The following is a 14,186-nucleotide window of genomic DNA, read 5'->3' as shown; positions in this document are numbered from 1 at the left end:
GATTTGTCCTACTTATGTCGAATTTTTGAAATTTTATCCTGCAATTGCTAGCCCCAAAAAAATTATCTTATATTTATAAAACAACCAAAGTTACGGACCTAAAAAATTTTGGGCTCATTAATCTTGGTATGATTATTTGACATGACATTTTATTTGCAATAACAAGGTGAGTAAGAAGTTACAACCAAAATTTATGTGCATGGACTCTATCATGAAATAAATAGAAGTTCTAATATCATGTTTTAGAAAATATAAGTGGTGTTTCACGAAACCAACACCTAAACTACGAAGTGAAAAGCGTAAACTATACCTAATACGGATGATCAGAAAGAGCAAAGTAACAATCGGAGAATTGAGCACGAGAGCAAAATATAACTGTTGTATTCAAAAGCGGATGATAGCGTGATTACAATGTACAAGTGCGAGATCTATTTATAGAGTACATGGAAGGGTAAAATGGTAAAATTGGTGTAAGCGCATGTATTTGGCGTGGTCGAAGGGTATATCCGGAATTTCATCTTTACGCGGGAAGTCTTCCGCGTTTCTGGCGATCCCTCTGATGGAGGTGATCTCTCTGGCGTGGCTGACTTCTCTGACGTGGAGGACTTCTCTGGCGTGGAGGACTTCTCTGGCGTGGAGGACTTCTCTGACGTGGAGGACTTCTCTGGTGGATGAGTTGTCTCTGATGGATGAAATCCCTCTGGTAAGAATGATTCTTCTGACCAATATGATTCCTCTGGTGAAGATGATTTCTCTTATTTGAATCCTTTCTCTACTCTGCACATATTACTCCTCATCAACCACTCCCTCATCTGGTCTGGTTGAACCGGGTATTCTTCGTGTTCAACCATTGAAGTATTGTTAAAGCTGGTGCTATGATGTTTTCCCTGATCCCTGCAAGTCCTGAAAACACGAGAATCTTAATACTATAAGAAAGCAAGGATAAACCCTATAAATTATTCTCCAGTGTTTTTGTTACTCCCACCCCCTGGTCTGGCTAGTTCACTCTGGATTAGTGCAACTAGTCAGAGGACTCGCCCGTGTGGGTGACGTCACCCGCATTAAATGCCTGTCCGAGCTACAGTGCTTTTCCCGTACCCCGAGGTTATCTTTTTAACCTTTGCGTCCTTTCGTCTTTCCGTAGGGATTTTTAGCCGTCGATTTATTTCCGTATGCCACGTGTCGTTCATCCCGCATGTTGGTAGTTTCCCGCGTATATTTTTACTTAGTCGATTCGAACTCCCGTTTTTCATTATTCTTCTTCTCCGGTTTTCTCAAACTTCTTCATCTGCAAATTCTGGCGATTCTCCCTCCTGTTCCGGCGTACCTTCAGCGACCCTTCCACTCCGGTATTTACAGTCAAACTTTATTTGACCTAGGTAATTCGCATACCCTCATCTCCCAATTCTTGTGATTAGTTGTAGCGTAGTGGTGTAATTATTTGGTGCTATGATTGAGCGTGCTAGAAAACCCTAGGATTGATATTTCCGATAATGGCCTCCACTTCCGCTCCTCAACCCTCGCGTTCGCTCTCTCCTTCTTCCCGAACTTCTTCATCTTCCTCTCCCCAACTCCAGGATCTTGATAACTTCTCTTCCCCCTCTGCCTCTTATGACTCTCAAACCGTCCCCAGTTCTTCTCAGCCTAAGAAAAGGGGTAAGAAGATCCCCCAACCCCCAAAGCGTGTTCCTGAATCCCTCCTTGGCGTTGCGGCGGTTGAGAAATTGGAGCGCAAGTGTCGACATCCTGAAGGTTTAAAATTCGAGGCCTTCTCTAAAGATTCAACACCTCCCGAGAGCCTTCGCCACCCTAAGGTAATAGTCATCTGGCAAGCCCAAATAGACGCTGGCCTAAGGCTCCCTCCTCCTACCCTTTTGGTTGATGTCTGTAACCATTTTCGTATTCCTTTTTTTCAAGTTACTCCCTCTGCCATCCGAAGACTATACGCCTTCCATATCCTTTGCCGAGCCCACGGCGTTAAGGACACCGCCCAACTGTTCTGTCAGGCCCAATCTCTTCGTATGCAGGGCAGTCCCTTGTATAGCTTTGCGGGTCTTCGAAGATATCCTACTACCTTTCTCTCCTCTCTAAATTCTTCTGATAAAGGCTTTTTGAGCTATTACTGTTATGTGCGCACTCTTCTCGGCACCTGGCGCGATTATCATGTTCGAGAACTAGAATGGCATAATCCTCGGACTACTTATAGACCAGCCTCCCTAGAAGCTCCTTCGATCTCTGACTTGGATGTCATAGCCCGTCTGAATGCTATGAACAAAGCCCAGCCCTTAGACTGTAAATACCTTGCTGAGAACAATTCGGCTCTGGCATACAATGGCTTGTTTCCCCTATATCCCCAGAAATCAATAGGTAAAGAATATGAATTAGAAAATACATTAACCTTTGTTACCCTGATTTTAAAGATATGAAATTTTGATTTGCAGACATGTCTTGGAGAAAGAAGTGCGGGGACAATCTGCCCACTATTGCTTCTCCTGTTCCCAGTGGGGAGCATGGCTCGGGGGATTCTGCTTCCCGAACTGCTCCCTCAGAACGACCAGCTGGGGACGAGCTGGTCATCATTCCCCCGGTGATAGAGGTCCCAGAGAGAAATGTGGAAGTCTCCCGCACGTTTGATGCCGAGGAGGTTGATGCGGGTAGCCTTGTTCGCAGGCGTGGCCGCCCCAGCACTGGTGATACATCTGGTGCCGGTGAAGAAGATGTCCAGATTGTGGACATTACCGATGAAGTTCCCTCGCCTGATTCGGTCCCTGGTGTCACCCTCTCCGAGCTTTCAAAGAAGAGGAAGAGAGGTTCTCTGATTTCCGTCGGTGAGAAGGAGAAATAAGAGAGCCTGAAGAAGGCCGGCAAGTCTCAAGAACCATCGAAGAAGTCTGCTGGTGGTCCGAAGGTCCTCTCGTCTGCAGTGGAGAAGGGCAAGGGGCCAGCGAAGAAGTCTGCTGGTGGTTCTAAGGTTCCCCCTTCTGCCGGGGGAAAGGGCAAGGGCAAAGCTGTGGTGCCCCCTGCTGATGAACCAGAGGATGTTGTTCCTGGGCCGATTTCGAGTTTGTCGGGGCAGGGGTTGATTGATGCCTTGATAGCTCGTGTCCACTCAAAGGACCAGGAGAAAGTGGAAAAGCTGACCCGGGGGATTTTAGTTACTCAGCTGTGCCAGTTGGCTCTTCAGGTACCCTGCTTTTTATATTTTTATTATAGAAAAGACGAAGTTACTAACCTCTTTATTGTTCTGTCGGAACCCATTTTGTTTTCTTGCAGGTGGAGGCTCGGATGTGGGGGGCTGTTAAGTGCATCCATGACTACGATATGTCAGAAAAAGAGAGGGAGAAGGAACAGGCGGATATCGCTAAGCGTGATGACGACGTGGCCGGGGTGGTGGCGCGTTTAAATAAGGCTGAAGCGGAGATTGCTGAGCTGAAGGCTCAGTTGACCCAAGCAGAGGTGGAGAAGTCCTCCCTGGTTTCTGAACTGACAAGGACGACCAAGGAAAGCCATGAAAACCTGGCCAGGTTCAAGGCGGGATATGAAGAAGCATACAAGGAGACCCGGCGTGGTTGGAAGAAGACGCTCGTGGAAGCGCAGAACCGTGCCTATGTCTTGGGGGCGCGAGATCAACGCCTGGAGTATTTCTTGTCTCCGCAGGGTCAACATTTTCTGGGGTTGATGCTGGAGGGCACCCTGGCAGCCTTCAAGCGGACTCAAGAGTATCTGGAGGACTTCGGGCCCCTTTTTGCTTATGTGATACGGCAATCCGCCTCCAAGGCGTTAGAGATGGCGGGGGCGACCTCGGAACAGCTCGCTACCCTGGACTTGCATGCCTTAATGGATAACCTCAATGATGAGGAAATAAATAAGCTGATGGGGATCCCTGCGAATTCTCCGGGGAAACCAGAATGGTGGTATCCAGTGCTGGAGAGGGCCATTCCCTATTTCGCCTTTGGGGTTGGGTCTGCTTCAGTGCCCTCCGCTCCATTGTATGCGCCTGCTTTCTCTACTTCCCTAGCGGGCTTTGTGAACTGGCTGCGGGATCCCACCAACAAAAGCACCCGAAGATTTTCTCAGTATGGCGTGGTGCCTCCTCTGCCCTCTGATTTGGCGGCCTCCGTTTCTGAAGATTCCGCTTCCTCCTCTTCTGCAATGGATCAGCTTTTTACCCTGTATCGAGATGAGAAAACGTTTGTACAAGAAGCTGTGAAATTGCTGGACTTGGGAGTCCGTCTCCCCGAGGTGAAGGAAACTGGCATGCTGCCAGTGTTTACAGAGGGAACTTCTGCTAGCCAGGTCCCTGCCAGTGATGTTCCTCCTCCGGTTTCCTCTGCCTCTGCTCCTGCTTCCTCTACTCCCGCTGAAGATTCTTCTGCTCCTCCCTCTTGATGTCCCCTATCTTTTCCCTGAATTAAAGGAAATTTTTTGTAACTCTTAAATTTGTACAAACTTAGTACTTACTTCTCGTTTTTGGATGTACAATTGTGCTTTCTTGGCATGCTTATATGAAACTTATTTCCCGCTTATGTCGCTTTTTTCCCTTTGTTCTTTGTGTAGTTTTTTGTTGCTTGTTCATGCTGAGTTTATATTCTCGCATCTCCTCTGCTGGTTTGATTTGATTTTGATGACCCTTCTAGCGAGGGTTCTGATGACTCCTCTGTCGAGGGCTCTGATGACTCCTCTGGCGAAGATTCTGATGACTCCTCTGGCGAGGATTCTGATGACTCCTCTGGCGAGGATTTTGATGACTCCTCTGGCGAGGATTTGGTTGACTTCTCTGCCAGAGATTTCGCCGCCTCCTCTTACGAGGATTTGGTTAACTTCTCTGCCAGAGATTTCGTGATTACTTTTCATCCAAGCGCTCCTTTGCTGTTTCCCATCCGAGCATTTCCTTTGCTGCTTCCCATCCAAGCTTGAGCACTCTGCGCGGAGCATGGAAGACCCGAGGGGTGCAACCAACTTTCGCGGCTTACGATTAAATAGTAACCCTCTGCGCGGAGCATGGAAGGCCCGGATGGCACGACCAACTTCCGTAGCTTACGGTTAAGTGCAACCTCTGCACGGAGCATGGAGGACCCGGGGGGGTGCAACCAACTTTCGTGGCTTACGATTATGTGCAGCCTCTGCGCGGAGCATGGAAGGCCCGGATGGCACGACCAACTTTCGCGGCTTACGATTACGTAGTAACCCCCTGCACGGATGTAACGACCCGACTTCCCCAAGCAAGAAGAAATAGGAAAAATAATGGAAAGTCTTAATCAACCGGAATAAACTCAACAATTTACCCGTTAAATTGGGTATTCATATTCCAATGAGATAAAATGAAATGAGGTAAATTGAAAGGCCTTAAGAGTTGCCAATCAAATGACAATATTCCAACTCAGGATCGCATAAGTTTAGTTTCGTGACTCTGATCATAATCAAAGATAGCTTTATTAATAGAAATATAGGATAAGAGTTTAAGCCCAATAAGATAATATTGTACCACATAATAGAAATTCTAAGTTTAGAGAATTTAACAGACGAAATGACTAGCTAGTCGTTAGCGGAAGCAAAAGACATTGTGGTACCCAGCCTCAGCTCAGCCCCGTCTGCACCAGCCGATCAACCTGAAAATATTTGAAAATAATTTGGGTTGAGTACTAATGTACTCAGTGGGCACGAGTTTTTGAAATATTTTAAGAATTAGTCGAAGTAGTTTATCCAATATCTCAATCATAACTCAGAAGGTTTAAAAACAGAAATCCACTTCTAAGCATGACAAAACTTTTCTTCATTAAGTGGCGCGCCATGTACGTTCGATTGTTACTCACTTTCTCCCCACATTCACTGATCCCGGGACACGCCCAGTCAGATCCAAAATTTTGTTATTGATCTCGGGACGCACCCGGTCAGAATCAATGGTCTTAACTGTGCTCCGGATAACCTCCTGTCAAGCACCGTGCTCCGGATAACCTCCTGTCAAGCACCCACCCTTATAACGTTCTAATCTGTTAGTGCACGATGGTGATCAACCCATCGAGCCACTAACCTTGTGTACACAATCCTCATTTAGCGTGTTAGGCCAAATGAGAATCTCGATCGATGCTTAAGTGAGCCTTAAACAATTACAGAACGCACATAAAAATATTTATATTGGATAAACAGATAATTTTCATGAAATATCAGAGCTTATATAACTCAAGATACATTGTATGTAAAATAAAACCCACCTGAATAGGCAAAGCCTGTAGTTTAATCGTAAACCTGTCACGGGAAAGCAGTGCTAATCCTCCTGGTCCTCAAGGCCTACAAGAAATCTATTCTTAATAGGTCTCTTGGTGCTATTCTAACTTCTAAATAGAGAGGGGAAAATCACTAACTATTGATACACTTTGCCCGAATTAATAATCTCTGTGAATCCATAAACCTTTAATACATAATTAGTAATTTTAACAAATATAATTAACACTAAATCTAAAAATTATTAATCATTTAAAGAAAATATAGAATCTTATTATTGGAAGAAAAATTAATATTTTTATTAAAACATTTACAGGTCCAAAGAAAATAATTTGAAGTCTTGTTATTAATAAAGCAGCCCAAGTATTTTATTAAGAAAGTAGAAATAATAAAATCAGCCCACCAGTCAATTAAAAATCGGCCCATAAAACTAATGAAATCAGCCCAAAACAATTAAAGCCTAAATTAAGCCCTAAAATGAAATTTAGAAATAAGGACAAACTCTCTCTCTCTCTCTTCTCACCCACTGAACTCACGCCTCCCTCTCTCCCTCTCTCACACCCTTCGGCCACCCCTCTCCAGTCCAGCCACGCCGCCGCCGCCGCTGCCGCCGCAGCCACCCCGGCGAGGCTCGCCGCCAGTCGTCAGTTGCCAGTCGCCGCACGCCACTCCTCTCCTTCGCGTCCTCTGCGGCGGACGGCCGAGGAAGGCCGCCGCCGCTGCTGCCATTTTCGCAGTGGGCCGCGCGCCTGGCCTCCGGCCGCGCCACCGTCAACCTCCGGCGAGCAAAACGAAGGCCACCTCGGCCCACTGTTCTCCCCTCTCCTCTCTGGCTTTGACGGACAGCAGCTGCCAGGCTGCCACCGCCGCTGCCGAGCTCCGATTCAGACCATGGCCGGCCGCGCCGCCTTCTTCGGCGTCACCTTGCCCAGCCGCCGTTCGCCTTCTCCCTCTTTTCCTCACGCGAATCCGGCAGCAGCAGGCCCAGAAGGGAGCCGCCGCGCCGCCGCCCTCTCCGACAGGGCGGTGCTTATGCAACCACCAAAAGAAAGGAACGGGAATCCCCTTCTCACACTCTCGCGCTCCAACCCATCCCAACAACGAAGTAAGAATGTGACAGGAAGATTTGTTCTTGAGAAAAAATGAATCTTGCAGATGAGAAGTAAGGTAAGTTCTTGTATAATGGTGGGAATTGGTTCTCGAGGAAGGAAGGGGAAAAGAAGGTCGAGTCTTGGTGTTTGTTGGTACAGATTGTTCTTGATCTAGCTATTTTCTTATTGTACAGATTTTATTAGTCTTATTGTAGCAGAGATTGTGTTTTACTAAAAATCCTTACAAGTTATGAATGAAAAGCATGCTGTTCAAGTTCATGTCAATGAGTGAGACTGTAAATCTAGTTCTATATTTGATGTAGAGGAACACATGCTGTGGTATAAAGTTGAAGGGAGAAGATCGAACCTTGTTCAGTTGGATTTTGGTGAATGTTTGATGAATGTGTAGTAGTATCTGCTTGCCTTGATAAGTGTCATGAACTCTTGAGGTAGAAATATTCTTGCAGATTCAGAGATAGAAAATGACAGAGTTTCAGAGATGGAAAATGACAGAGAAGGTTCTGATGGGTTTGGGAGAGTTTTAAAAAAAAGAGAGTGAAGAGGTTGCAGAGATAAGGCTCGGTAGGAAGTAAAAAGATTTTGGGCAGATTTTGAAGATTTCTCGGGAGATGAAAATACGCTGTAGCAGAAAAGAAAAGAAACTGACATACGCTATAGCAGAAAAGAAATCTGATTCTTGTCAGATTGTAATCATTTTTTTTTTCTCTCACGCTGCACCTAACTAAAATGGGCCTTAATACAAAAATAAAACTCAAGCCTATAATTATATGGGCTTAAGGACATAATAATTTAATCCTATAACTATATACCACAATTCATATACATGGGCCTTAGACTCAAAATAAATTAAACAAACTAGACGATGGGTACAAAATAAAACGAGGAATACTAGTACTAATGTTTTTCACATAACTCGGCATTTGATTTCAAATTTAAAACGATCGATAATAAAATAAAATAAAAATATTGTGAGTATATCATTTCTATATCAATTTCCTTGGTATAATATAATTGTTAAATAACGGGCGTGTATCAATAATATACTTAATTAAAGGTCTTCTATATTTCCTATGAAAATGTCGGGATGTCACAACGGAGCATGGAAAACCCGGGGGGTGCAACCAACTTCCGTGGCTTACGGTTAAGTGCAACCTCTGCACGGAGCATGGAGGACCCGAGGGGGGTGCAACCAACTTTCGTGGCTTACGATTATGTGCAACCTCTGCGCGGAGCATGGAAGGCCCGGATGGCACGACCAACTTTCGCGGCTTACGATTAAATGGTAACCCTCTCTCTGCGCTGCTGGAGCGTGATTCCTCTGCTCTGCTGGAGCGTGATTCCTCTGCTCTGCTGAGAAGAGAATTTTTGAATTTAAAAATTGGGACCTACGGGTATACACCCTACTCCCCCCTCTGGTGACATGTGCAATACTCTGTTATGAACATGTTGGCCTAATTACTTCTTATTCCATCTTCGGCCCATAAACTCACGTGGGCCCTTTATCTTTTAGCCCTTCCCTTAAGCCCAACACTGCCTCTATATATACCCTCCACACTTCATGACCTAGCTTAGGATCCTTCATCTTTTTTCCGCCGCCCCAAATTGTTTTCTTCTTCAAACCCTAGATCTCCCGTCCTTTTGGCTTAAGCTGCCTTCTTATCCTGGTCGTAACGCCCTCAGTCGGGGGAGCGAGTCCTTTTGAGAAAGTACGCCGGCGCCCGTTGGTGACTGAAAAAATAGGACCCCCCCCCGCCTGAGGGTTTTATCTCCAAGATTCTTAAAGAAAGCTCCCTCGTTGCCCTTTTCCAACTTCCTCTGAGACCCTAGATCTGCTGTTCCTTGTCTCTCATTTCCCGTATCTTTTCCCATTTTGGTTGTAAAGCACTCAAGTAAGGGAAGTTCCCCTCAGAACACTCATATCCCTAGAGGTTTCGCTTTCCTCCCTGTGCTTCCAGTGCAGGTTTCTAGCTTTGTGGTTGTAAGGAGGGGACTTCCCGTATTTGAGAGCATTATTGCCGTGTTCCCGAGATCTGGATGTTGGTTGTTATATTCCTCCGTGTTCTTTCTTTTTGGCATTTTGACTTGTTGCTTTTCTTGGTATTCTGCAGGTGTGGGGTAGATCCGGAGTGGATCTGAGGTAGATCTGGCGTGAATATCCTCCAACGGAGGAGAAAAGCTTGAAGTGTTGGCACATGGAGACGAAGTCGTCAGCTCCTGATGTCTTGCTTTCCCTTTGACCTGCTAAGAAGCAGTTTTTGTATTTGTTTCTCCCTTATCCTGCTAAGAAGCAGTTTGTATTTTGAATTTAAAAATTGAGGATTACGGGTGTACACCCTACTCCCCCCTCTGGTGACATGTGCAATGCTCTGCATGAACATGTTAAATAGCATATGTAATGTAAGAAAGCAATAATTGAAATAAACGAACACAACACCAGGGAATTCCCTAGAACCACATATCTGTTTTATTGATATCATGGCCCCGGACCTCGTTAAAACCCCTGTGGGGAAAAAGAGTATCCGGTCTACAAGTGATTACTCCTGCTAAGTAGCAGTTATACATAGAACTTTTTGAGTGTGTTTATATTCCATGGCCTGGGGAGAGTTCTGCCGTCTGAATCCGACAATGTGTACGCTCCGCCACCCAAGACCTCTGTAACGATGAATGGTCCTTCCCAATTTGCTTCAAACTTGCCCACTGCCTTTAATGCGTCTGCTCTTTTCAATACTAGATCGCCCTTGACCAGCTTCCTTGCTCTGACCCTTTTGTCGTACCCTGCTTTGATGACACTTTTATATTTTGCTGCTCTGATTTGCGCTTCTTCCCGCTGTGCTTCCACAAGGTCGAGCTCAGTTATTCGAAGGTCGGCGTTATGCTCTGTATCATAGGTGATGATGCGGTATGATTCCAGTCTGGCCTCCGCTGGTATCACTGCATTGGATCCATAGACCAGCGTGAAAGGTGCCTCGCCTGTTGCCGTCTTTGGGCTAGTTCGGTAGGCCCAGAGAACGGTGTCCAACTCCTCCACCCATTTCCCTCGACTCTGGTTCAGCCTCTTCTTGATCCCTTCACAGATTGTTTTGTTAGCTAATTCCACTTGGCCATTTGCTTGTGGGTGAGCCACTGAGACAAAACGCTGGGTGATGTCCATTCGGTCGCAAAAATCCGCGATTCTCTGCCCTGTGAATTGAGTCCCGTTATCAGATACAATGATTCTCGGTACTCCGAATCTGCAACAGATGTTCCTCCAAATGAAGCGTTCCACTGTAACTTCATCGATCTTGCCCACAGCCTCGGCCTCGACCCATTTAGAAAAATAATCTACTGCCACGATAAGAAAGCATTTCCCTCCCGGTGCTGTAGGCAACTTCCTGACTATATCAATGCCCCATTTGTCAAACGGACACGCCGCGTACATGACACCCATAGGTTCCCCTGGTATATTGATTCGCCCAGCATGTCTCTGGTAAGCTTCGCACTTACGGACGAACTCTCTGGCTTCCTTGTTGATGTGAGGCCAGTAGAACCCGGCCCGGATGATTTTGCGCATAAGATCCCGAAATCCCGTATGCCCACCACAGCAACCTGCATGAATTTCTTTCAAAGCAAAATTAGCCTCTTCTGGAGATAAACATTTTAGCAAAGGCTGAGTAAAGGATCGTTTGAAGAGTTGATCGTTGATTAAGCAGTAATTCTCATAGCGAGCCCTCTGATTGGATTCTCTGCTCAGTCGCTCCCCTGTCTTCAGAAAGTGTATAATCGGAGCCCGCCAATCGTCCCTGATCTCTACCGAGAAAACCTGCGAAGTCTCCATCTCTCTGGTATCACAGAGTAAAGTAATTTCATCATTCCAAGTTTGCTCCACCGCACTAGCCATGCGTGCCAATAAGTCTGCTTTCGTATTTTCCTCTCTGGCAATTTGCTCGATCCTGAATTCCATGAACTTTTCTTTCATTTCACTGATTTTGGAATGGTACGCCCTCATCCGCTGATCCTTGATGCTATAAGTCCCTGAAAACTGTTGGGCAACCAATTGAGAGTCTGTCTTTATGATGACACACTCGGCTTTGAGTTCTGACAAGATATGAGCCCCTCTGACCACGGCCTCATACTCCGCTTCATTGTTGGATAAGCGGCAAGTGAATTTGATGGCGAACTGGTATGTCCCATAGCCCGGTGAAGTGATATAAACCCCGATCCCACATCCCTCTTTCGTTACGGATCCATCCACAAAGGCCACCCAAAACTCTGGTACAGGACGACGAGTTGTTTCTTGTATGAAGTCTGCCAACGCTTGTGCCTTGATCGCCGTTCTCGGCTCATACTCTACATCATACTCCCCTAATTCCACAGCCCATTTAACCATTCTTCCCGACAAATTCGGGCGCCCCAAAACTTGTTTGAAGGGAAGAGACGTGCGTACTACCACTCGGTGTGAAAGGAAATAAGGCCTCAACTTTCTGGCCGTAACCATGACTGCCAGAGCAGCCTTCTCAATCTCTGTGTAATTTTGCTCAGGCCCTTGTATGATTCTGCTGACAAAATAGATAGGCTTCTGGTGACTTCCCTCTTCTCTGATAAGCACAGAGCAGATCGCATCTTCCCCCACCGCTATATACAGATACAACGTTTCACCCGGCACCGGCTTGGTCAGAGTCGGTAGCTTGGCTAAATACACTTTAAGATCCTCAAACGCCGCTCTGCATTCCTCTGTCCACAAAAACTTAGTTCATTTCCTCAGTACTTTGAAAAACGGCATGCTGCGCTCTGCCGAGCGTGATATAAATCTGCTCAGAGCAGTAATGCGCCCATTCAGAGTCTGCACTTCCTTGATTCCTCTGGGCGGTGTCATTTCCATAATAGCTTTGACCTTTTCTGCATTAACCTCAATCCCTGCAGGCGTGACCTTATATCCCAAAAACTTCCCTGTTGTGACTCCGAAGGTGCATTTTGCTGGATTCAGCATAAGCCCATGATCTCTGACCACCGTGAAGATTTCCTCCAGATCAGAAACATGATCCTCTGCCCTGATACTCCGTACAAGCATATCATCCACGTATACCGAAATGTTCTTGGCCAATTGTTCTTTGAAAATTTTCTCCATCATCCGCTGATATGTAGCTCCCGCATTTTTTAAGCCAAAGGGCATACTTCTCCATCCATACACCCCGCAACAGACGGCAAATGCTGTTTTGGCAATGTCTCCCTTATTCATCCTGACTTGATGATATCCCTGGTATGCATCCATCATGGACAGTAAAGCACACCCTAAAGTGGTATCTACCAGCTGATCGATCCTCGGCAGAGGATAATGGTCCTTTGGGCAAGCAGCATTTAGATCTCTGAAATCCACACACATCCTCCAGGTGTTTGTTTTCTTGGGTACCATCACCGCGTTTGAAATCCACTCCGGGTATTGCACTTCCACAATGTGCCCTGCTTCGAACAATCCGGAGACCTGTTCCCTTATTGCCGCGTCATTCTCTGCCCCAAAATTTCTTGTTCTCTGCTTTACCGGCTTCACCTTAGGGTCCACGTTGAGGCAATGCTCTGCCAACTTTCTGTCAATCCCCTTTAAGTCGGTGGTACTGAATGCAAACACGTCTGCATTTCTTCGAAGACAACCAATGAGTTCCTCTCTGACCCGATCACTCATGGCAGACCCAATCTTTGTCTGGAAACCCTCTTTCCCTGGAAACAATTCTATCATGTTGCAGACATCACTGGTGGACACCAGCGCGGTTTTTTCTGTACTATCTCTGTCTTTTAATAAATCCGCCAACTCTTGGCGTTCCTCTGCTAAGGCATGTACCTCGCCCACCTTTCCCCTCTTCCGTGTATCTGATCCCTCTGTCATTCTTTCCCTCTTCTGGCCCGATGAGTGTGCAAGCATTTGGACGTGACATGCTTTCGACGCTGTTTGATCCCCACAAACTTCTCCTACTCTTCCCCCCTCGACTGGGAATTTCATTTTCAAATGGAACATAGAGATCACGGCCCTGAATGCCGTCAAGGCAGGTCGTCCGAGTATGACATTGTACGCAGGTTTGGGCATGTCCACAACTAAAAATCGTACCATCCTTGCTCTGCTGCTATTGGCTGCACTGCCGAGGATCAACGGCAGCTCCACATACCCTAACGGCATGACCATCTCTCCCCCGAACCCAAACAAAGGAGCGTTTGTGGGCTCAATGTGCACTTCTATTCCCATGTTTTGGAGGCATTCCTTGTATAAAATATTCACGGCGCTCCCTGAATCAACGAAAACACGGTGAACCATGCAGCCCGCTATGTCCGCCGTGATGACCAGCGCATCATCATGCGGATACATTAATGTACGTATATCCTCTGCTCCAAAAGTAATCGCCGGCTCCTCTGCCGCACCCGTAATTTCCATGACCCTTTTATGATAATACCCTGTTTTTACTGCTCTGATGACTTGCTTTTTAGCCCGATTTGATGTGGGCGTCCCGTTCTCTCCGCAAATCATGTGCACTTCTCTTCTATACGGTGGAGGAGGTGCAGGTCCTTCCCTACGGTTATCTCGATTATCATCAGCTCTGCGATCCCTATTATTCCCCTGCTCCTGTCGCAGATCCCGATTATTCCTCTGATCCCGCTGGTCTCGCTGATCCCTCTGATCTCTTTGATCTCTCTGGTCATTCCGCCTCTGACCCTCATTTCCTCTGTCAATGAATTGATCAAAGAGTCCCTGGCGCACTAATAGCTCCAGTTGATGCTTAAGATGTCCACAATATTTTGTAAGGTGACCGAAGGCATTGTGGTACTCACACAACTTGTTATTGGACCCCTCCTGTGGCGGCCCATTCCGGTAGGTTCCCGGTGCCCGAA

The 14,186-nt window shown here is 46.4% G+C and overlaps 1 protein-coding gene and 1 long non-coding RNA gene across 2 annotated transcripts in view; one reads left to right on the top strand and one right to left on the bottom strand.

Annotated features, from left to right (window-relative positions):
- The window catches only part of LOC131020541 (uncharacterized), a 1,142,091-nt gene that overhangs the window by 1,075,833 nt on the left and 52,072 nt on the right, over positions 1-14,186 (top strand). The gene's annotated exons all lie outside the window — the stretch shown is intronic.
- On the bottom strand, positions 5,418-8,067 carry LOC131020841 (uncharacterized). Its single transcript, XR_009100785.1, has 3 exons — positions 7,681-8,067; positions 6,213-6,288; positions 5,418-5,609 (listed from the first exon to the last, which is right to left on the bottom strand). It is a non-coding gene; the product is annotated as an uncharacterized LOC131020841 (long non-coding RNA).

This window comes from Salvia miltiorrhiza, chromosome 1 (assembly GCF_028751815.1).
Source record: "Salvia miltiorrhiza cultivar Shanhuang (shh) chromosome 1, IMPLAD_Smil_shh, whole genome shotgun sequence".
Taxonomy (NCBI): Eukaryota; Viridiplantae; Streptophyta; class Magnoliopsida; order Lamiales; family Lamiaceae; genus Salvia; species Salvia miltiorrhiza.
The sequence above is the reverse complement of the archived record's forward strand: the minus strand, read 5'-3'. Positions and strand labels throughout refer to the sequence as shown.